The sequence below is a fragment of the Triturus cristatus genome, chromosome 7 (genome assembly GCF_964204655.1).
Source record: "Triturus cristatus chromosome 7, aTriCri1.1, whole genome shotgun sequence".
Taxonomy (NCBI): domain Eukaryota; kingdom Metazoa; phylum Chordata; class Amphibia; order Caudata; family Salamandridae; genus Triturus; species Triturus cristatus.
The window spans coordinates 1,711,471,520-1,711,496,490 of record NC_140590.1 but is presented as its reverse complement, the minus strand read 5'-3'; the positions used below and the strand labels follow the sequence as shown (position 1 = coordinate 1,711,496,490).

At 41.9% G+C, this 24,971-nt stretch overlaps 2 pseudogenes across 2 annotated transcripts in view; both read left to right on the top strand.

Annotated features, from left to right (window-relative positions):
* Positions 1-22,466, top strand: part of LOC146812846 (epidermal differentiation-specific protein pseudogene) — a 216,628-nt pseudogene extending 194,162 nt beyond the window's left edge. The window contains exon 3 of the transcript XR_014966926.1: positions 18,025-22,466. The product of XR_014966926.1 is annotated as an epidermal differentiation-specific protein pseudogene (transcript). The remainder of the gene's footprint in view (positions 1-18,024) is intronic.
* The window catches only part of LOC146812845 (epidermal differentiation-specific protein pseudogene), a 30,020-nt pseudogene continuing 23,117 nt past the window's right edge, over positions 18,069-24,971 (top strand). Inside the window, exon 1 of the transcript XR_014966927.1 lies at positions 18,069-18,184. The product of XR_014966927.1 is annotated as an epidermal differentiation-specific protein pseudogene (transcript). The remainder of the gene's footprint in view (positions 18,185-24,971) is intronic.

The following is a 24,971-nucleotide window of genomic DNA, read 5'->3' as shown; positions in this document are numbered from 1 at the left end:
GGCAAGGATGACACAAAGAGCAGTGCTGTTGGATAAGGACCATATTCAGGTGTCATTAGTTCATGCCAGGGCATTTGACCCTATAGTCAACAGCTCTTCAATATCACAAGAAATGGGGAATCATCATCAAAACCAAAATATAGTAGAAGTCAGAGGCACCTAGAACACTTAAACAAATTATTAACTGAAGAAAAATGAGGGCCAATGACTCCGGAGAACAAAACCTAGGAATCAGAACAGAAAGATACATTTACATAGAGTCTAGCCTTGCAGTCAACATTAAAGGTAGGTATCAACCTAACACAAGGACAAGTGGCCTAAAGCCTCTTATGAATTTGCCTGCACAAACCAATCAAACAAGAGCCTGATAGATGTGTTTTAATGATTATAACAAGTGCCAAACAGTGCAAGGGAAGACCACGACACACTGGTTGAAAAATGGTGACACACCAGGAGGTTCTTACCACTGGCAATGCCCATTTTGCTTGGAAAGTCTAAAAATAAGGGGTCATATTAAATACAGTACACAGCAAAAAAATAACAAGGAATGCATGTAAAGGTAGTAAAGGAAAAGGAACTTACCCACCCAACTGATGCAGCAGCTGGCTCAAAAGCTGGACCGCAAATGTTATACTTTTCAACCATGACCAGAGGTCGCACCTCTCAAGACCATATCCAGTTGTGCAAGTCTTTAAACCCTTACTGTATAGTCCCTTTCCATTTGTGGATCCCTATAGACATAGCAGTGATATAGGTACAATATGTTTCTCAATTATAGCACAAATTCCACCCTCAGGGTGTGACAACGAGATGCCCACAATGTTCCGTCCCATGCATTAAACCCTGTTTACGCATGAGTCAGAATCATGAGTATGAAGGTATTTAGCACATCCGATATTTATTAAATACATTAATTACCTCAATGCTTGTTAAATTTCGGCAGGCCAAACCTGCCGAAATCTAACACGGGAAAATATACTGTAATTACTGTATCATGCGGATGTTGGTGCATTAAACACCAAATTCAGCATGTTATTCCCATAAATTCATAATAGGTGTTATTCATCGGACCCGATAAATAAAATACTTGAGGTATTGTTATTTTATCAGGAGCAATAAATATTAGCTATACTCGTAATCAGGCTCTGTTTGGCTTAAATATAACACAGAGTCATTTATGTCAATCAATTTTCAATTCAATACATGTTTATTTAGACCAATAGTCCTCAAACGTTTTTAAAAACTACATTAATACAACTACTAAAATGACAGTTCTTAATTTAAACATCATAAAAATTCATATAATACACTTGGATTTCCTTTCAACATTTCATATAACATAGGCCACATAAAACAATAAAACAAACATTTCAGATCTAATCACGTTTAAGAAATTCTTTAACTTTTTAGATGAACTTCCCCATGGCACAAGCTATGTCTAAAGTACTCATTTCTGTTAAAAGGTTTACTGCTTGAACCCTGTTTTTAATAGCATACTTTTTAAAAATTGGACGTAAAATCTCTATTCATATATCTAAAACCTCCTGACAATCCAATAATATATATAAAATGTCACATGTTGTTCCCAAAGTGCAGGTGCATTTTCCCTTTCGGTCAATCATTGACCTTTTACCCCATTATTCACATAGCAAGGGTTAACCCCAATTCTTAACCTTAGCAATTCTCTTCTTAACCGACTGCTAGGTAACCTAACAATATAAGTGAAATATTTATAATTTTGCCATGCAGAAGCCATAAAACGTACAGAACTTTTCCTCAAGAGGTAATCTTGGTCCTGCGCTCGAGAAAACTATTTTCCCAGCGACCTAAGTCCCCTCTTGTCAACCTCAGTTAGGAAAGTCTGGGGGCACAGCGTAACCTCCATCGTGCAACACGCTTTAGTGATGGTAGCTCTAATCCCTTTTGCCCACGTTAGCTCGCTCTTAACAATCTCGTTTCTGCACCATTGCGAGATTTTATAATCTTCTCCCATTCCCAGATGCTGCCAGAATCGTAGTAGGGCCATACAAGCTGTTATACCCCATGAAGTGATTCCCAATTCTAGTCTCACCGCCTGGACCATTGAAGACTTGGGCAATGAATATACGTTTTTCAGTATTTTTCCCTCCTCAATGTCCCATCCGTTTTTGGCACTCAAATATAGCAATTCAGCACCGTGCAAAAATTGTGGTGGTACCATTGCTGAGTACGTTTTTAGGACCGGTCTGTCAGACATTTTGCCATAAGCACCGTTGAATTTTTTTAATCCACTAACCGATGCTGATGACCTCAGCTTTAGTGCATCGAGGTGGGTAGGACATTGCAGACTTTTCTCGAACCACATTCCCAGGTACCTATATTCTGCTACCTTTTCCAACCTCCATGTATGGCCCTTAAACAGTGCTACCTTTTCAATTTTTAAATAACGGCAGCGTCTAGTGCTTTTCACAACCTTTCACGCGAACCCCCCACTATGTCAGTCTAAACCTTATAACTTTCAACCTCTCACCCCGCCCTCCCCACCAGAATCTGAAGTCATGCAATGTCCATGCACTCTCCATCTAAGTTGCTGGAATCAAGGAAAAAGAAGCACAAATGAAGAAATATAAACAGGTTCGCATAATTAGTGCACAGATCCACTTGCACAAAAAAAACAGCTAGTCAAAGCAGGGAGTGAATGCTTTTATGCGTGTGAGACATTACCATTCTGGCGATTTAAAGAATAATGAACCCTTATTGGAATATATCTTAAGGTTTTCAAAAGTCACCTCTGGGTTCTGTGCCTAGATCGAGCGTCACCCAGTGTCTGACGCTGACAAACAGCACCCTAGAGATGCGTAAACAATAATGTAATAGAGGTTTAGGGATACCCCTGTTTTTTTTGCAGTTTTTCGTTATATAGCGCTAACTCTACCCGAAAGTATTGGAGCGCTTTTACACGAACACCATTTACATCACACGAGGACACATTCATTCTTAGTAGGCACAGGGAGATTAAGTGATTTGCCCAGAATCACAGGATGTTGAACCGTCGCCGAGACTGGATCTTACGCCGCATCCCCCCCTTCCCCTTCTCTCCATATAGTACACTAAAATATTAGTATCATGTGGACAAGTCTTATGAAAAAAAAGTAACATGTTAATTAAAACAATGGAAATTTCAGCATTAACAGCAATTACCAGTTGGAACACGGTGTAGAGGTAAACGTGTTTCTGTTGCTATCACACCTGTCTGGTTGGGCACAAAAACAATTATTATTATTACTAATATTACTACTGATGCTACCAACACAACCGTCTTTGCGTTGCTGCACTTTGCATCAATGTCGTGACCTTCAATTTAATTTCAAAATGCATTCAATAAAAAACACTAATGTCGTACTCTAGAAATGTTTTTAAATACAATTACATTAATGCAGGAGATAATGTTTAGTGTCGGGGTTTTGCTTCAAATCACTCAGCCTTAACCACGTACATGCGTGGTTAAGGCTGAGTCGTTGTTCGGGCAAGTCGTTGCTCGGCTTTCGTGACTCCGGAACTCGTTGTTCCGGAGTCGCTGTTCAGGATGTTTGCCCATGTAAACCCTATTTTCCTCCGACCAAAACATAAGATCTTTGTCTTATCAACAGTATTCATTGAACCTGTTTAGCTTTCTTTGCAGACCAATCTCTGTTTGATCAATAATTACAAGGTCGTCCGCATATAAAAGACATGAGATATGTTTCCCGTCTTGATTCAGACTTTTCCCAGTTACAATACCTAGGATTGAATGTAAGTCTGCAATAAACAACGAAAAAAGCAAGGGGGCCAATACGCACCCCTGCCTCAGTCCATTGCCAATCTGAATTTTCTGAGATAAGCTCCCCTCTGCATCAAAAAATATCTGGGCCCTATTATCGGTGTGAAGTGCTTGAATCAGCCCTAACAGATCCCTAGAGATGTTATATCCAGTCAAAGTCTCCCACAGCAGTTCCCGGTCCACTAGGTCAAATGCTGTACGGATGTCCACGAAGCAGCAGAACAAACTTCCCTATGCTAGATTGACTTCCGCGCAATGGACCAGAGCGCGAAACAGTGGTCAACCGCTGAATGTCCCTCTTTGAGCCCCCCCCCCCCCCCGTTCCGTGGGGCACATTCCGATTTACTTCTGCCCAGTCCTAACGCCTTCCCAAAATTACTTTTGCAAAACCTTTGTCTCCTATGTCTAGGAGATTTATTAATCTGTAATTCTTCGGGGCTTTTAAATCTCCTTTTTTGTGGATTGGTCTTATGATTGCTCCTTTCCAGTGTCCTGGCAAGATGCCTGTGTTAAGGATCCCCTGAAACATTTTTGCAAAAAACTCTGCCCACCACTCAGGCCTAGATTTTATAATCACTGCAGGCAGATTATCTGGGCCTGCGGCCCGGGTAAGGTTTAGGCTAGATATTATTTTTCTAATATGCCTGGAGGTAAAGTGCTCCTCCCTCACTCCTGGCGAAGATATTGTTATTACTTTCTTTAGCAGTGGCCACTTCCCATAAATTTCCCCCAAGTAACCCACCCAGTCATCTTCGGGAACAACACAGTGCAGAGACCCTAATATTTTGCCGGAACTTTCTTGGACCAATTTCAAAAAACCTTTCACATCTTTGGACTCAATTACGGCTAGCATACTTACCCAACAACTATCTTTATAGGTTCTTTTTTTGTTCCTAATAATCGTTTCATATTTTATCCTTAATTTCTGTAGAGTAAGGGACATTTCAGCATTATACATTACCCTAAGTCTTCTTTCCCTTTGTCTAATATATGCTTTTGCTTTATGACATTCCTCATCAAACCATGGTCGTTCTTTATTATGGGATCTATTTTTACTAACTACCCTGGGTTTACTACATTTAATTTTCACCCTTAGGCATTCCTCCAGTTGTCTTATTGTATCTTCATACCAATGCCATTTTTGATTGGAATGTTTTCTAATGAAAGGGTCTGCTGTACAGCACTTAATTTTCCAATGTGCTCCTCCGATATGCAGGTTGCAAGCCGCTATGGGTAATCCACATGTACCTGAAGAGGTATCTCTCTCTGTTTTCACCTTGTTGCATATAATTTGGTCTTTAGAGGATAGTGATCACCACGCTCCACTCTTTACCACCTCGAAGTACTTAATTCATTCAAAGTTCCAGGCATGTGTAAACACAGAATCTATAGGGCAGGGTTGCTGGCCTATCGTAAATGTGTGCCTTGCCGGCCGATCAGCCTCCATTCTCCCATTCACACATACCAAGTCCATAGAGCCCAACAACTGTCCTAATGCCATATCTTGGGCCAAATTATCCCCACTAGGAAATAAGGCAACCTCTATATTATAAGAGATCAACAACTACTTACTCCATGGATCTATTCTACGGGGGTCTAATTTGTGGTTAAAGTCGCCCAACACCAAGAATACATCCTTCTGGTAGTTATCACATACAGTCATCATATCCTCTTTTAAATTTCCCAGTTCCACCTTATATTCATCCTCCTTTCCCTTCTGTATATACACATTAAAGATAACTATACCTTCATAACGTGGGACTAGTTAATACATTACAGATTCATAACTAACTTGCAGGTGGTGAGATACGTTTGTGTGTATTGGAGGACAGTCGTGAAACGAGATAATACTAGCAGGAGACAGTGAAGGCCAGTCGATAAGATAAGGTCAGGAAAGAATAGTGTGAGCCAACAGATAGTTGAGACGCGGATTAGAAAAGCCAGACAGGGATTAGTGTACTCGGCTAGTTCTAACACCAGCTTTGCAAATAGAGGCTGAGGGCGTATTTCTACACCGGGCTACAGAAAAAGCAGAATAGACTTTGTTCGCCGTGCTGCCTGAGTGATGGCAACATAAAATGGCGGCGGGCCACAAAATGGCGGGTCGATTCGATCGTGATCGAAAATCGAAGTTCCTCAGATAGACTCATGTTAATCTGAGTCCACGTCAATAGCCATGAGGTCATCGAGCTGTTGCTGTAACATCATTCTTATGTTTTCCGTTACTTGTGGCTTGGGTTTTGGGATGCACATAGTAGCACAAAAATTACAGATAGCGGGACCACAGTGCATACAAAGGCAACAGGAAAATATAATAGTCAGGATTATACCAAGGAACGTCAATGCTTTCCAACCCCATTTGGACAGTAGTCCCCAAAACCATTCCCTTAAAGACCAATCTCCTTCGTCCTGATGAATAGACTCAGAGATTATGTGCAACTTGGAGATAGCTTGGTATACTGTCGGAGCGTCATTAGGAATAAAAATACAGCAACTTGACCCGATCAATTTGCATACTCCACCACGATCGGCAAGAACAAAGTCTAAGGCAACTCGATTTTGCAAGGTCATAAGACGATCCGCCTGTAGTTTTGCCGTGATGTTACTTAAGGCTCCTACAGTGATGTCTATTGTAGTCTCTACGACACAGACCAATTGCCTTATATTTCTGCTGTTAGCCATGGGACCCCAGAAGGGAAGAAAACCTTTAAGGAAATCTCCTCCTTCCTGTCCTGCTGTGTCCTTTGAATCAATAATACCTCTGCCATATCGGGTTTGGTGATGATTTGCGGAAGCAGTGTAAGTAGGGGGAAGAAGAAAAGCTATATAACAAGTACCAGAGAAACCAGTTGGTAACCAAGTATAAGCTCTATCATAGCAGATGAAATAGGTGCCTTGAGACGGCACTAGAGGAGGCGAATTTTGAGAGGAATAAATGTACGTGTAGGAGCAGTTACTCTTTTGTGTAGTGTCAGAAGAGCGATCGTTTATCTGCAAGCAGAAGTTACCCTGATGTGGTATAGTCCAGATCAGTGAGGACTTTCCTTTTCCAACCTTACTATTGAGACTCGACATGTATTGGGTGACGTTCCAATTGGTGTATGCTTTTCTTTCGTCGATGGAAATTTTACTATTTTCCATGATTTTAGCCATAACTACCATACCCTTAATCAAGGAACTGTGACTAAAATCCGGATAATTAGTTTGTGAACTAACGGATCGTCTCAATTTGCTTTGATAAGCGTTGGAGAAGATGATGAGGTAAGCCCAAGCAGAACCTTCATAAGAGAAAGGAAGGACGAGATATGGCATTCCTTTCTCTGTGGTATGTGGCATAAGACCACACACCCAACAATCAGTTGTATTAATCACTAATTGGTGCTGATGTAATAGCTGGATAAAAGAATTGTTATAATACTCAGTTCTTCTGACGAGTTCATGTGAAGGGAGAGTATAAAAGAGGTGTGGAGAGATAGTAGAGGAAGGCAAAGAGGAAGAAGGGGAGGTATTTCTTGGCTGCAAAGCATAAATTATCCACCCAATAATCGCCAAAACAATACATAATGATATAAGAACACATATAGTTATACTAAAACGACTGTACATTATTTTACAGGATGTTTTCTTCATTTCATCTCTTCTTTCTTTATTACTTAGTGTAGTTTCCATCTTACTAATGGATGCTCACGGCAATTTTCCTCAATCACTGAAGTCACGATGCTCTACCGTCCTATGACACTGAAGATCCTGCAGACCTATTGTCACTATTCAGGTCGTGACCTAGACTCCTACCGTGACCCTGCAACCGGGATAGAATACTACACAAGGGAGAAGAAAGTCTTAAATGTTCTTTAGCCTGGATCTCAAGTTGTAATGTTCCTTCCCCGGAACACTCTGATTTTGGAACAATGTTTGTGGTTCAGTCGTATCCAAGCGACGATGCGATGGAATTGCTTCCTGTAAAATGTCGTCGTCCTCTTTCTCAGACAGTGTCCCATTCAGGTGTGCATCACTAAAAGGCAGGAATCGTGGAGTCTTTTTGCTTTCACAGTCACCAACCCCTCTACGAACCCACTGATCAAAAAGCAAAGGCAAAGGCACTTTCTTGCAATGCACACCGTGAATCCAATTTTTCTTTCCTTCGACTTTAACTGCTGTCCTTGTAGTCAACAACACCATTCGAGGCTCCCGCCACCTGGCTTGTAGATTGCTGGACCTCTGAAAATTCTTCACAGACACCCAGTCACCTGGTCGGATGGAATGACCTGGGTCTGTGGAGGCCTCCGGCAGAGCACTCTGAACCTGTTGATGAAGAACACGCAATTTAGTCGTAAGGTCATGCAGATAATCAATCAACATTGGATATGGCAAGTCTGAGAATTTCTTAGGGCGAGGTATTCCCCATACCTTGGCCGGACGGCCAAATACCACTTCGTAAGGGCTAAGTCCCAAACGAGAGTGTACTGCAGTTCTGGTGGATAGCAGGGCTAACGGCAAAGCATCAGGCCAATTGAGTCCTGTACTTGCTTGAATCTTTGCTAACTTCAACTTCAAAGTTCCATTGTAACACTCTACTAAACCCGCTGATTGTGGATGATTTGCCGCATGGAACTTTTGCTTGATTCCAAGACCTGCACAAACTTTCTGCATGACTTGGCCAACAAATTCGCTCCCATTGTCACTCCAGACAATGCGCGGCAAACCAAACCTGGAGAAGAACTCTTTTAGTAGGATTTTAGCTGTGGATAGGGCTGTATTATCTTTCAGAGGGTATGCTTCTATCCACCTCGAAAAGGCGCATATTACCACCAGAACATATTTGAGGTTGTTGCATCGCTCCATATGAATGTAATCGATTTGCAACACCTCAAATGGATATGTCGGAGGAGCAAAGTGACCTGCTGGAGTTGGGGTTCCCTTTCCTGGGTTGTACATTAGACAAACAATGCAGTGCTTTACTACATTGTCTGCACATTTTGGGATATTTTCATTCTGCCACACTGGTGCCAGAAGTTTACAAATGCCTTTTGCACTTAAGTGGACTGGACCATGAGCCATAGTAACCACTGGGAGAACATAGGCATCTGGTAACAGCCAACGTTGATGTTCAGATAGTTCCACCCAACAACCCATCTCATCTAACATTCCCGTACTTTCTTTCCACTTGCTCAACTCCCTTTCTGAAGCCTCTTTCTGAATCGTTTTCACGCTTTCCACTGTATTCTCACACATTCCTCTCTCTCTGACCCAATTCGCAGGGCCTGCCACAAACATTCGACTCTTTGAATCTCTCGCTGTTTTCTTCGCTATTTCGTCTGCAAATGCATTTCCTCGACCAACATCATCCGTAATCTTCTTGTGTGCACTACACTTCACTATCGCTATTTGGGTGGGTAAAGCAAGTGACTCAAGGAGATCAGTCACTAACTGACCATGCTGTATTTTGGTACCATGTGAAGTGAAGAAACCCCTCTCTTTCCAGAGACGCCCAAAACTGAACGCTACGCCAAAAGCGTATTGGCTGTCAGTGTACACGTTCACTCTCTTTCCTTTTGATAATACGCAAGCTCTCGTTAGTGCTATCAATTCTGCTGTTTGCGCTGAATTGTGTCTAATGCGTGCAGTTTCCACAATCGTATGTAAGGTAGTTACAGCATAGGCTGAAACCGTATCTCCATTAGGCATCTTAAAACAAGAACCATCTACCCATAGAGTCCCATCCGGACTCTCTAGCGGTGTGTCTCTTAGGTCAATTCTTCCTTTTGTCTCTTCCTCAGTACGGAAGAAACAATCATGCTGATCCTCAACACTCTCCTCATTTGGAAGGGGCAACAAAGTAGCTGGATTCAGGGTATTACATCGTTTGATGTGTATGTGACTAGCCAAAAGCGTCAGCTCGTAACCAGTTAAACATGCACTCGTAAGATGCTGTGTTTTTGTTCTGTTTAGCAAAGTATCCACTGCATGTGGCACCATAACAATGAGAGTGTTATCCAACACCATTTCAGCAGACTGTCGGATAGAAACTGCTGCTGCTGCTGTCGCTTTGAGACAACTGGGCAATGCTTTAGCTACGGGATCCAATGTAGCCGAAAAATAGGCACATGGCCGCTGTTTGTCTCCAAATTGCTGTGTCAAAACTGACAATGCACAACCTTCTCTCTCGTGAACATAAAGCGTAAAAGGCTTAGTGTAATCTGGGGTGCCTAGTACAGGAGCAGAACAGAGAGCGGTACGTAAGTCAGTGAAACTCTTTTGGCACTCATCAGTCCAAGGAAGGGGCTGAGGCGTATCTTTTAAAGTCAAAGGTTTGGCGATCAGGGAAAAGTTAGGGATCCACTGTCTACAATAGGAAGTGATACCCAGTTAGGCACATACTTCCCTTTGTGTGGATGGCACAGACATTCGCACAATCGCCTGTATTCGTTCTGGTGTCAAACGTCGTCCCTCCTTTGAGAGGAGATGACCCAAGTAGGTAACCTCTCGACAAACATATTGTAGTTTGGAAGGTGAAACCTTGTGATTCAGTTTAAACAAGTGGCGCAACAAAGCAACAGTGATATCTTTGCAGATATCTTTTGAATCGGCGGCGACTAACAAGTCGTCCATGTATTGAATAAGAGCAGCACCACACGGCAAGTGAAAAGTGTCAAGATGACATTTTAAAGCTTGGCTGTAAATGGAGGGACTTTCACAGTAGCCTTGGGGTGCGCGCTTAAACCGGAAGCTTCGGCCTCCAAGAGAGAAGCCAAAAATGTCCCTACTCTCTTCTGCAATGGGAATACTAAAGAAGGCATTCTTTAGATCGATAACAGAAAACCAAGTCGCTGTGGAAGGTATCATTGTCAACAAAGCAGTGATGTCTGGAACAACAGGAAATTGTGGAATCACAGTTTTGTTTACTTCTCGCAAATCAAATACGAAACGGTACACAGGAGGCTGAGAAGGAACAGTACGTTTAAGAACAGGAAGAATAGGACTATTACATGTGTTACCTCTAGTTTCTTCAACCACATCCTTCCGAATTAAGTAATGAATAATTTCCAAAAGCGCTCTCTCACCTTCAGCAGAAATTCTATACTGTGGGATACGTGGTAATTCAACATAGGGCTTGAGAGTGACAACATAAGGCGGAATCTCAAGACAGCCCACATCGTTCGGACCCGTGGCCCAAAGTGCTGCTGGAAGAGAAAGTAATTCAGGAGGAAACTGATCTTTTGACAAATACATTGGGGAGATCAACTTCTGTCCTAGAGTAAGATGTACGCCTGAAGGAGAACAATATATTGTAGCATGCATTCTTTTCAATAGGTCTAGACCCAACAGATTCTCACCGCAACCATTCGTTAACAGAAGTGGAGCTTCCAAATCATAGGGACCAACTGAAATAGGCAAAGGGCAAGAAACTGGATTGCGAACAGGGGCGCCAGAGAATCCTACGGAAACATTTGTTAAGCCAGACAAAGGTGCCCCAGGGAGTTTTGAATGAATGATAGAACTTCTAATTGCTCCAGTATCCAGAAGAAATGGCTCTGAAACACCCATTGTAGTGACGTTAACATAAGGACCATTTTGATCTACTGGGATTGGCACAACTCCCTTACTTTGTCCATGGCTGTCCTAGTTAGCATGAAGACTCTCACTCTCGCCTTCAACATAATGGTCTTCATTGTAATACTGTGTAGATCTCACATTTTGCTGATCAAAATAGTTCACAGAATTGGGAGAAGGAAGGGTACGCTGCTCTTGAGTCAACACACCTCGACCTCTACCTCTGTTTGCTGACTGGAGGCCAGCACGACCTCGTGGAGCAGATAACGCTCCATTGCGCTGCAATAAAACCGGACAACTATTCTTAAAATGACCTTCCTCTCTACAATAGGCACATTGATTAGGCCATAACAAAGGTCGCAGATTGTATGGCTCAGGTTTTTGATACAACCTCTGAAACTGTGGAGGCTGCGGAATTTGAGGCTGAGCATAACGTGGCAGATAGGCTTGTTGCAAGAGAAGCTTCGTTTTTAATTCTTTCGTCTTTTTCTCTTGCTTTTCTCTTTCTTCTTTGTCCCTATTCTCATAATATTGTGCAGTAGCCAATATCTGGGCAGAAGAAGAAACAGCCCATGAACTTTCTGAATCCTTTAATTTGTGCGACAGCTCGGGAAGCAAATTGAATACAAATTTGTCCACGAATAATCGCTGTCCACCCTCGGTAGCCATGTCCTGACCACTGTGGTCGATAAATGTCTCCTCGAAACGAGTAAAGAAGCCAGAGACACTTTCATCTTTCTTTTGTTTGCATGCTGCTAGTTTATCCCAATTAACTCTCAGTGCAGGCATCATAGTTTTCATTAACGTGATGATTCTACCAGGAAGTTCCAAGATCAGAGCGTTAGGCTTTGCGCCACCCACTTGGTCTCTATCTGTATTAGTTATAACATCCCAAGTAGCTCCTAGTTCCTGTGCGTGATCCTCTCTATGAATCTTAGCCCATATTGTCTGTGGGACTACATTACCCATTAACATATCGATGTCTGCTAGGTTCATAATGCAAGCATCAATTGTCTGCGATAATTCTTTATAATAGCCTGCAGGGTTCTTACGAGGATCAGGTAGAGTTTGTTTAAGAGCCAAAACTTCAGATCTCTTCCAAGGGACATGTACCCATATACGTTGGAAATGAGCAGGAATAGGTGCATTACCACCTACAGCCGCAACTGCCTCCTTTCAAACTAGAGGAACCTCTCTCATAGGGTAATTTTTCGACGTCAGTTTAACCGACGGATCGGAATCAAGAAAAATCTGAGAAAACAATAAGGATCTCTAAGAGATAAGTGTCCTTACAGCTTCTTCAACTTTAGAACCTACAATAAGTCCTTTTTCAAAATCCGCCTGAACATTTAACAGATCTTGTGAGATCAGACTCGAACTCACATCTTCCCATTCTTTAATGAGAATGTCGCACATCACATTGAAAACATATCTTTGCGTAGGCGCATTCCATTGCGAAAAGGTAGGCATAATATCAAGCACACTATATTGTGGACCCTTCTTGATCCATCTTCGTGCAAGAGAGTCTAGCTTCTCTCGTTCCTCAAAATCTGGGAACTGACTACGAGATTGTCTTCGAGCAAAAGCCGGAGACACATTAAAGGCTCCAAAGAAAGGAGATAGAATACTAGTGACAGAGTCTGTGAGACGCTTATGCACAGACGGTGAATTAGACATTAGAACTGGAGACAAAGTATTAGGGGAACTGACAGGAGAAGAACTGGTAATCGCAGGAGGAGCAGAAGGCAAAGGAGATCTGAGATTAGGAGATGAAGGTAAAGAAGTTGAGACTAATGGTAAAACCGGCAAGGGCGGTAATACTGGAGGAGGCAAATGCTGAGGAGCCGGAACTGGTGGAGGTACCACTGGCAGCTGAGCAGGCTGTAACAGCTGAGGTACATTGGCATTTTGCGCATAAGGCGGAGGCAACCTTAATAAATGAGACATTAGGGGATCTTCTTCTATATCTTTCTTATTATCAGAAGGAGAAACAGGCAACACCGGATAGCATTTATCTATCGCCATACGATGTTGTCTTTCTGAAATTTCAGTCGCATTATCAACTTCATCATTTTAAAACTGTTGGGCAGCCTGTATAATTGTCATACCCTGTGCTTTCCAATCTCGTTTTGCTTGTTTAATTTCTTTCTGTTTGGCTTCCTTACGCCAAAGGCGGAAAGAGTCAAACATTGCCGGCCGGGCTTTTCTTTAGAACAAAACTGCTTCTAAATTATCTAGCACATCAGGATCGAAGCTACCGTTTTCTGGCCATTTGAGAACACCATCTTTCTTCGCGTATCGAGTCCATGTCTCGTTAAAGGCAATGGGGCCGATACCATGTTTTGAATAGAGCTCATATGTGGGAGTTCCAACCGAAGGAATCGGACAAGAGTCCTCAAGTCGGGAGTCCCTATTACAACCAAGACAACAAATTCTTCCAAACTTAGTCAGACCAGGCATCTCGAGATGTCTCCGGACTGTTCACAAACTTCAAGGGAGTAAAACTCAGTTTACGCAGCACAAATGCACTTACCCTCTGCTTTATCTTTTGCAAAACATAAATCTAAGAAGCCTAAGAAAACCAAACAAAGAACCAAATTGTGGGCGCGACCCACGAAAATACTTAACTAAGGACGTCTTCTTCCACCAACAGAGGCCCTTCTATCGTCTCGCCTTACCATACATCATCAAAGAAATGGGCCAAAGCAGGGCGGCAGTCAGGGCAGCGGTTGTCAGTAGCCGTCAGGAAGGAGTAACCGCACTGCAAAAGACCTTCGGACCACTTTCGACATACAGGGGTCGTTTAGTGTGGCTCGCGAACCCTCCGGAATTTTCTTGCAGGGTTCCTCACGACCTTCGAGCAGAACCGGTACCACTGAAGCCGGCCCACGTTGGGCACCAGTTGAAGAACCAGAACCTTTTGGGCCTGGCGACGCAGGGTACACCATATGTCTCCGGAGTTCACCTGCTTCGCTACACAGAGACACGGGACACTCTGTCGGCGTTAGAAGATTGGATTTATTTAGCTGCAGCTATTACAGTTATCCTAGAAGTACACAAAGTAGGTTCTCAGGAGACTGCCACTTCACTCTGTGGCGCATCAGGTTAAATACTATACAAAATACAATTATTAACGAAATACACTCCCAGAGCATATAGAAAAGAGCCAATAAGGAAAGTTGGAAAACAAAGCGGAACCAATAGAAAAGGTTTGAAAACAGAAATATCGGATGACTCGAAAAGACCTCTCCTCCAACTGTGTTTGTCACCCCACCCTCAGGCTAATACATTACAGATTCATAACTAACTTGCAGGTGGTGAGATACGTTTGTGTGTATTGGAGGACAGTCGTGAAATGAGAGAATACTAGCAGGAGACAGTGAAGGCCAGTCGATAAGATAAGGTCAGGAAAGAATAGTGTGAGCCAACAGATAGTTGAGACGCGGATTAGAAAAGCCAGACAGGGATTAGTGTACTCGGCTAGTTCTAACACCAGCTTTGCAAATAGAGGCTGAGGGCGTATTTCGACACCGGGCTACAGAAAAAGCAGAATAGACTTTGTTCGCCGTGCTGCCTGAGTGATGGCAACATAAAATGGCGGCGGGCCACAAAATGGCGGGTCGATTCGATCGCGATCGAAAATTGAAGTTCCTCAGCAGGGGTTATTTTAGGAGTATAACTCCCTTATCCTGACTAGAAGGAAGGGTCCCTACTTGGACAAAGGTGCAAGCCATTGCCAACTAGAGACCCCCATTTCTAACAGTACTGCTTCGGGTGTCAATGCAATGGGCCTATGCCGAAGGCCTACTACCCTTCTATCAACGAAGGAGGGTTAACAGTGGACAATATAGTTGTCCTCTCATGCCTAGCTCATCAAGCCGCAACCCACAATTCACTGCCCTTGTTTGCTTGTTTCATCAACTACTCAACAGCATTCGACCGAGTTGCCCGGAACATCTTATGACAGAAGCTAGCGGATTGGAACGTTTGCCCCAAATGACTACGAGCAATCATGTCCTTATATGCGAGGACCCGGGTTCTACTTAAACTCACGTGGGAGATGGCCACCTCTAAGATGGATACTGACTGAGGTCTGAAACAGGGCTGTCTGCTGGCGCCTATGCTATTTAATCTATACACCGCGGATCTGGGCAGGCCTTAGCATGAGCCAACCTAGTCACCCCTAAAGTTGAAGACTGGAGGATTCCACTCATGCAGTATGCGGACGATCTAGTGCTTTTCAACCACACAAAATCTGGTCTGTAAAAAGCCCTCAATGCCCATAACACATAAAATCTCAGGAATGAGCTTGTGACTAATGGGAGCAAAACTAAAGAAGTTATTTTGGGGAGATATTCTAACTTGGCGGTTGGGACCACTGAGGCTGGACTGCTTTCAACATTATAACTATCAGGGAGCATTACTTGACAGCCCCACAATTACTGCCATTTAGAGGGTGGTTCATGCTAAACCTCTCCCCTCCCTCAACTATGCCCAGCAAGCATTTCCCAGAATGATGGGATCTGCCCAAGATAAGATCCAGTTTACAGCCTACAAGAAGTTACTCCACTTCCCATCTCACACAAGGAATACGTTGTTCAGGTTGGAATTTGGTCTGGTGCATCACAACCTGGAAAGATAGGCAATCAATATTATAATATGCAACTACTCACCCGTGACGGTCTTAAGGTGCTGATTGTTGCTAAATAATATTTTCAGGCAACAGCCGCCCCCAGCAAGACCATGAAGGCCCTAATAAAAACTATTTTTACATCTGCAAACAACCACTGGTCCAACAATCTGGCAATAGCTAAAGAATGTCTACAACTTGAAGTGGAGAACTGGGACAACAATGTGATTAATTAAACTTGCATTAGAACCACAATAAAAAAAAACATGAGAAATGGACATGGACACACTCCTTGCCTGGGCTTCTCATGAGACAATAATGGCGTCACAACTGCACAACTCAACCAAGCCCCATTACCATCAGGCAGTAGAAAAGCACATTGTAAAACTTACTCTATTGGCCAGATTAGACCCGCTTCTATTCAGAGAATTAAACCCTACATGGAAATACCTCGATAATATCAACAGTTGTAGACAATGTAACTTCAGACGAGAATTGTTGGCACTCATAATTCTCTGCTGTCCAACATTGCAACATCCCAGCTGACTTCTACTGAGGCCTATATTCTTACAGCAAAAGATTCTGTCGGCCAAAGAGGCTGACCCTCTTTTGAACACCCTGGAATCAGTGGCGGACAAGGCCAAGTTTTGGGAAATTTGTAATGCAAGCCCACAACTTGATAAAGAACATGAGTAGTCTACAGTCTTCACAACTTGAGGTTCATCTCCCACTGTGGGCAACATGAAATGGGGTTTGCATTGAAGTAACAAACTTTGACTAACCCTGTCGCTGGAACTTCACAAACTGTGCAATTTTGTGTCTGAACGATATAGACCTCAATTTGGTACATACAACTGGTACTTAGTCCACTGTGGTCCCCTATCAGCCATCATGACTGGCCTGATCTGGAACCCCCCCCCACAAGAATAATTATGAGGCTGGCTGTACTTTACAAGCCACACTCTCCTAGGCAATTTAGCACCTTAACTAAAAGGCTGGTTGTCACAACACATCTTGATCAATTGCACTGCCTCTGCCAAAACATTGTGGACCTTAGGTCCCTTGAGTATAGAACCTGTCTCCATGTAATTGTCATTTTATAAAACTTAACTTTTCAGGTACTGCGCTTTGCACTTTGGCTCTGTGGGTTGTGACACAATGTCCAGTATGTTCTTGAGCTGTACTCCCCTAGGCAGGTGTAGCCTCTGTATATGACCCCTCATTTTGCCATTTACATTTTACAAAATGAACTTTTAGGTTGTGTCATCATGCCCAGTATGACTGACCTTGAGTCATACTCTCCTAGGCAGATCAGCACCTTATTTTTGAGGCCTCAAAAAGTGTAGACCCTGGGTCGTTTCCATATATAACCTTTTATTATGTTTTCTGCACATAAAAAAAATAAAAGTAAAACATTCCTTCAGGCAGTGTACTTTGAAATTTAGCTTTATGGGTTGTGTCATTTTGCCCAGTAAGAACCTGAGCCATCTGTGCCTTAAAAAACACAGACCTTTTTCAGTTTCTGCATATGATTCTTCATTATGTATTCTGCACTTCACCTTTAGGCCTGGTATTTCCACCTTAGCTCTATTATTTAGCTGTACACTTTTTATCAGTACCCTATACACATTAACATCCCGGGGCCAGTGGCATTTCGGAATTACTACCATCTGCACCATCATGACCCACTACATGTACGTCATTAGCTTGCAATATCATCCTTAAATGATTTTAAGGAAAAAGGGGAAGCTGTTGTGATCAGTGTTGTAAGTTTTAATGCAATGTTTTAAAGTTTTGTTTTAATCATATCATGCTGTAAAACATGTTCTCATATAAGGTTTTTATTTCTGTATTCTCTCACACCGTGATATTTTCATTTTATGTAACTTGTCATGATTTTAAGTAATCATACAATAAACTTGTCATTGACATTGCCATCAAAATATACCTTCTTTCCTTTTAAAAGAGAGGAGCCAGTATTGTGAATTTTCACACAATCATGCATGATTTTTCTCCACTGACCAGCTGTCGTTTTGTAACACAGGGTCATCACAGAAGACAATTTTGAAACTTCATAGCTGATCACCATGAACACCATCACTGTCTATGAACTTCACAAGTTCCAGGGGCTCCAAAGGACCTTTACAGCAGATGTTGTGAATCTGGCACAGGAGAACTTCGGAGACTGCATCTCGTCTGTGAAGGTGGTGGGGCAGCCATGGCTAATGTACGATCGTCCCAACTATCAAGGATCGTTCGGTGCCCTAGAGGAGGGAGAACATCCTTCCATTGAAATGTGCGACAAAGCATCTTCTCTGAGGCTGATCACTGAAGACCTGACCAATCCAAAGATCACACTCTATGAGAATCCCAATTTCTCTGGTAGTCAAACAGTTCTGACTCAAGAGACCAATTTAATGTTTGGAAACATGAATGATGAGATATCCTCCCACAGAGTCCACAGCGGAGCATGGCTTCTATACGAGCATCGAAATAGAGGGGGAAGGTGTATTGTAGCCAGGGCTGGTGAAAATCTGGCAAACTATCGTGATGTTGGTTTCAACGATCTAGTATCTCACGTGTATCCTCTGTGCCCTGGGAAACCCTCCATCACCGCCACACTTCTGTGGGACAAGAAAAAGACAGATAGTGAAAAGAACATCCAGGCAGATCAGTATTTTTACATCAACAACACAGACAGCGAGCAGCATTTCACCGCTACTTCTTGCAAAGAGTTTGAGAAATATGTCTCCCATAGCTTTGAATTCAGCAAGGTGTCTTCAATCAAGGTGGGTGCCTCATTTACCTTGCAAGGAGTGGCCAATATTTCGTCAGAGGCGTCCAACACCTTCTCAGTGAAGAAAGATGAGGTTGAGACATTCACCACAAGCAAAAAAGCAGAGTTAAGTTTGCCGATGAAGGTACCGCCACGCACAAAACTGACTGTCAGTTTCATGAGCAAGGAGGTTTTGATCTCAGTTCCAGTGGAGCTGAACATTTTACAGGGTAGTAAGGCTGTGATTGAACATGGCACATACCACTGTCAGTCTGGCACAGATATCTACATTGATGTGCAATCTGACACCATTAGTAAAGTGTAGTATCAGTCACACTTTCTTCTTGTTATGGGCTACGCCTCAACATTCATATGCTATTCTTTGTTTATGCTTTTTTTTAAAACAGAGATATCTTCAAAGGATTTTTTTAGAGCTTCCATTTTCACACAGCATATTCCACAAAACATCCTTTGCTAGCAGACAGTCATCCTGGGACTCAACTAATGCTTGATGCCATAACATTTGTTTTTCTGGTAGGTTAACAATGAACGTTGACCGCTTACCAGAATGTCAACCAATGGCATATATGGACTGGGTCACTGGTTGTCATTGCTACATCAAATGTTACCACGAGTCAGGGAGACAAGGCCATGTGCTAACCGCTCAATGGATCTCACTGAGACACATGTGTATGCCTGGGAGCTTTATAACTTTGGGCAGTGCTGTGCTGTGATTGGCCAGTGTGCATGTGTGCTGCACTTCAAGCTGACTCTCTCTTCGGGTGCTTGGTGGCAATGATTCACTGTGACAAAGCTTCAGCCATTGCTGTGCCATACCTTCCCATTGATGTTTACTGCTGCATCAGTGCCTGTCTGCTCTCAGCAGATATTCTGATAAGCAGGGCACAAGTCAGAAAAAAGAAGTGGGGGGACTTACTAGGCTAGGCAGTATGCAAGAGAAAGCATGATGCGTGCCATCACAGCGCATAATGTCACGACGCGTGACATTGCACATGACATAACAAGAAGTGACCTCACTGGAAGTGACCTCACTGGAAGTGACATAACAGGAAGTGGCATTAGATATTAAGAACTCACACATATGTATATCTGGTATATCATGACTACATTTAAGTGCATTATGAGATTTAACATATGCGATTTGGTGTTGGGGTTGTGCCAAAAAAGTGGCGCAATCCCAACGCAAAATCTGGGCCTCAACTAATACATTTATTTTTTTAAACCCTGCCACAAAGAAATTGGCAACAAGGAGGCACATGGCAGTTGATCTGTTCTGCTTAATTGTCTGCAAAGTTTGCATCTTAAATATTTTATTGAGTTGAGGCACCTGCTGCAGAGGTGCCTAGTAAAGCTCAGGGAGTAATAATAACGATAATGGGGAAATAACTCTGGAGGTTAACACGTTTGTTGGAGAGATCTGTGTTTTGTCGGGTCCCAGAAATGAATCTAACTAGTACAGAAGGTTAACGTGTCTCCTGTAAAGCACTTTATGTAACATGCAGATGCCAGATTCTTATCTTATGTAGAAAGGTAAGTCGGTTACTGCTTTGAACAAAGAGATCCTTTGTCACCTGCAGTTCATACATTTGAATCCTTGTAATATAGCACAGCGAGCTATGAAGGACATGTGACTCCAACACCTTGTAAACCTGTCTCATGTAACTCATCTTGTACATTGATTCACACATGTACATGATTTGTTGTCAATGTATAATGAGAATGTTACGTAAAGAGTTCTGACACCTTGCACTGGGTTGCATAGCGTTAAGAACTAAATAAAATAGTGCTATTGAGATTATTTGTGTAAATACTGGGACAGGCCAACACATCTGACATTCTTACAGTGCATTCATCTCTTATATACAGGGACGGAACAAAGGCAAAAGCATGTCTTTCTTAAGTACCTGTGAAGAGATAACAAGCTGGGTGCCTTCGTTTCCCCTCCGTGGCATTTACATTTACGTCTGAGGTTCCAGGACCCCTCCAGTCAGGATATACAAACAAAACAAGGTCTGTTAGCCCCTTAACTTTGGTCCAGCTGGAGGTGAAAAAAAAGCTCCCTCGCTGCCTGCACTTTGCTGCAGGGAATGTAAAACAGATAACCTTTCGGCACTGCTGAACGTGTCCCTTGTCTTAAAATTACACCAGGACAAGTTCAGCATATTTCTGTTAGGCCCAACTTCTTGACAGGGGGGACGGAGTCCACACTGTGAAAATAGTGGGTGGACGCCATGTACCTGCTTGTACCCCCGACTTGTGCCCTGCTGCTAAGCCCATACTGGCCATTGTATGTCATTGCAGCAACAATGTCTGCTTTGTACAACACATAAGAGAAGTCCACACTATATATATATCCCCTAATTATATCTGCTAGAAAGATCTCTGAAAACATGTGCAAATCAAACTAATTCACGCCCTAGAACCTACTTGTCAGAGCTGCACGAGTGTTATTCTTCTGTCCACAGGACATGAGCCAAATTCATACAGCAACTGTGTGTTACTGCTTTTTTGGAGTCATACTTCTCTCCCAAGGGCCTTAGTTGGTGTACAATATGATAGGTTACTGGGTGTCTGCTCAATGTTTTTTATAAGCCAAATACTGGCAGCAAGAGCATAAGTCTGGACGAGTAGGATCATCTCCATGGTTTTCATTATCAGAAGAGCACACTTGCAGAATTGGAGCCCAATTCACAAATAAGGGTCTAAAGCTGTACTCAAATATTTACACCTACATTCAAGTGTAGATTTACAACTTTCTAGAATGCCCAAACTTTTCCAGGAAAATACATGTTCCAGGTGTAGGTTTTCCCTTCTTAAGAAGGTCATATGTCATTCACAAAAAGATCTCATTCCTCTGCAGATTTACCAATAACAGAGAACTCCACACAAAGGGAATAAAAGCCCCTGTGCAAACACACATTTGTTTTTTTGGAAAACTTACTTGCCTTACAATCCCAGCAATTTAGCAGATGATAATTCCTCTTCTTACATGGCTGATCTACAACTCTTTCCAGGCAAGAAAGAGGAAGAAGAAGAACTTGTAAATGCCCACAAACATCACTAACCATACCTTGGAATGCCCAGTTCCCACCCTTGAGCAGAATATAAGGCAACGCAGGATGCTAATAGGTTAATGCCTGCCTGGAATCACTTTATGAGTTTCTGGCAGGTGCAACTTAGGTACATTAGCATGTGTCAATATTCATCCAATGAGTCAGTGGCATAGCAAGGTCACCGTAGGGCCCTAATGCAAGCATCAAAAACGGACCCCCTTTGTAGAAATAGAAAACATTAATATTTCTGGTGCAGAGTCCCCTCCTGGATCCAAGCCCCAGGTTTCATTGCACCTGCTGCACCATTGGTAGCTACATCCGAGAATGGAGAAACATTCAAGCGCAGCTGTACTGGATTACTGGACTTTAGATTGTTTGTCATTGTTTTCTCATTATATGACATTTAGCTGGTATAGGTAGAATATTTGTGTACTTATTTTAATCTAAACAAATAACTCCCCAGGAATTGAAATAGACAATGTTAATTTTTGTGCATGTTTGTGAATTTAGGATTACTTTTGGTTTGGGGTTTTTCTCCAGTATGGGAATCTAGTCCATGATCAATGTTTTCATTTCCTGTATGATTATGTCTGTTTCTGGTTGAGAGTGAATAAATCAAAATGTTCAACAGTTCAAGAGTGCAGTTGAGTGATCATTATTTTGAATTGGAAACCTTTATCGGCACCATCACAGCACTGATATATTGGATGTTTACCTAAGAGTCAGGGGTAGCAAAAATGACTTCAGTTACTTTGACCTCAACCCGCATGATATCAAAGGAAATTGACACACAAGATCTTTGACTCTGATGGCATCACAGGAAGTTCCTCTATCTTTATAAAGTTGTAGATCAAAATATTGACTACTAAAACATTGAACTACGAAAATATCTTGACAAAACATAACGTCACACACATTATAATTTATAAAAACAAATACAATGTATTAGATGACATAATTGCCATCATGCAGTTGAATGAAACAAAAGAAAGAAGATAACACTCTGCCAGAAATATTACAGAATAATTTAATTATTTATCAAGATATCTATCATGGGATTCATGGCATTAAAAATTGCAACAAGATTTAATAAGGCATAGGTGCTCAGTGCTCCAGTGATTACACATTGGAGTGACAAAGAGAAATAAATGTGTGTTCGGAAAGAAGGGCAAGGATGACACAAAGAGCAGTGCTGTTGGATAAGGACCATATTCAGGTAGCATTAGTTCATGCCAGGGCATTTGACCCTATAGTCAACAGCTCTTCAATATCACAAGAAATGGGGAATCATCATCAAAACCAAAATATAGTAGGAGCCAGAGGCACCTAGAACACTTAAACAAATCATTAAATGAAGAAAAATGAGGGCCAATGACTCAGGAGAACAAAACCTAGGAATCAGAACAGAAAGATACATTTACATAGAGTCTAGCCTTGCAGTCAACATTAAAGGTAGATATCAACCTAACACAAGGACAAGTCGCCTAAAGCTTCTTATGAATTCGCCTGCACAAACGAATCAAACAAGAGCCTGATAGATGTGTTTTAATGATTGTAACAAGTGCCAACAGTGCAAGGGAAAACCACGACACACTGGTTGAAAAAGGGTGACACACCAGTAGGTTCTTACCACTGGCAATGCCCATTTTGCTTGGAAAGTCTAAAAATAAGGGGACACATTAAATACAGTACACAGCAAAAAAATAACAAGGAATGCATGTAAAGGTAGTAAAGGAAAAGGAACTTACCCACCCAACTGATGCAGCAGCTGGCTCAAAAGCTGGACCACAAATGTTATACTTTTCAACCATGACCAGAGGTCGCACCTCTCAAGACCATATCCAGTTGTGCAAGTCTTTAAACCCTTACTGTATAGTCTCTTTCCATTTGTGGATCCCTATAGACATAGCAGTGATATAGGTACAATATGTTTCTCAATTATAGCACAAATTCCACCCTCAGGGTGTGACAACGAGATGCCCACAATGTTCCGTCCCATGCATTAAACCCTGTTTACGAATGAGTCAGAATCATGAGTATGAAGGTATTTAGCACATCCGATATTTATTAGATACATTAATTACCTCAATGCTTGTTAAATTTCCGCAGGCCAAACCTGCCGAAATCTAACACGGGAAAATATACTGTAATTACGGTATCATGCAGATGTTGGTGCATTAAACACCAAATTCACCATGTAATTCACCATAAATTCATAATAGGTGTTATTCATCAGACCCAATAAATAAAATACTGGCGGTATTGTTATTTATCAGGAGCGATAAATATCAGCTATACTCGTAATCAGGCTCTGTTTGGCTTAAATATAACACAGAGTCATTTATGTCAATCAATTTTCAATTCAATACAAGTTTATTTAGACCAATGGTCCTCAAACGTTTTTAAAAACTACATTAATACAACTACTAAAATGACGGTTCTTAATTAAAACATCATAAAAATTCATATAATACACTTGGATTTCCTTTCAACATTTCATATAACATAGGCCACATAAAACAATAAAACAAACATTTCAGATCTAATCACGTTTGAGAAATTCTTTAACTTTTTGGATGAACTTCCCCATGGCACAAGCTATGTCTAAAGTACTCATTTCTGTTAAAAGGTTTACTGCCTGAACCCTGTTTTTAATATCATACTTTTTAAAAATTGGACGTAAAATCTCTATTCATATATCTAAAACCTCCTGACAATCCAATAATATATATAAAATGTCACATGTTGTTCCCAAAGTGAAGGTGCATTTTCCCTTGCTGTCAATCATAGATCTTTTTACCCCATTATTCACATAGCAAGGGTTAACCCCAATTCTTAACCTTAGCAATTCTCTTCTTAACCGACTGCTAGGTAACCTAACAATATAAGTGAAATATTTATAATTTTGCCATGCAGAAGCCATAAAACGTACAGAACTTTTCCACGAGGTAATCTTGGTCCTGCGCTCGAGAAAACTATTTTCCCAGGGACCTAAGTCCCCTCTTGTCAACCTCAATTAGGAAAGTCTGGGGGCACAGCGTAACCTCCATCGTGCAACACGCTTTAGTGATGGTAGCTCTAATCCCTTTTGCCCACGTTAGCTCGCTCTTTACAATCTCATTTCTGCACCATTGCGAGATT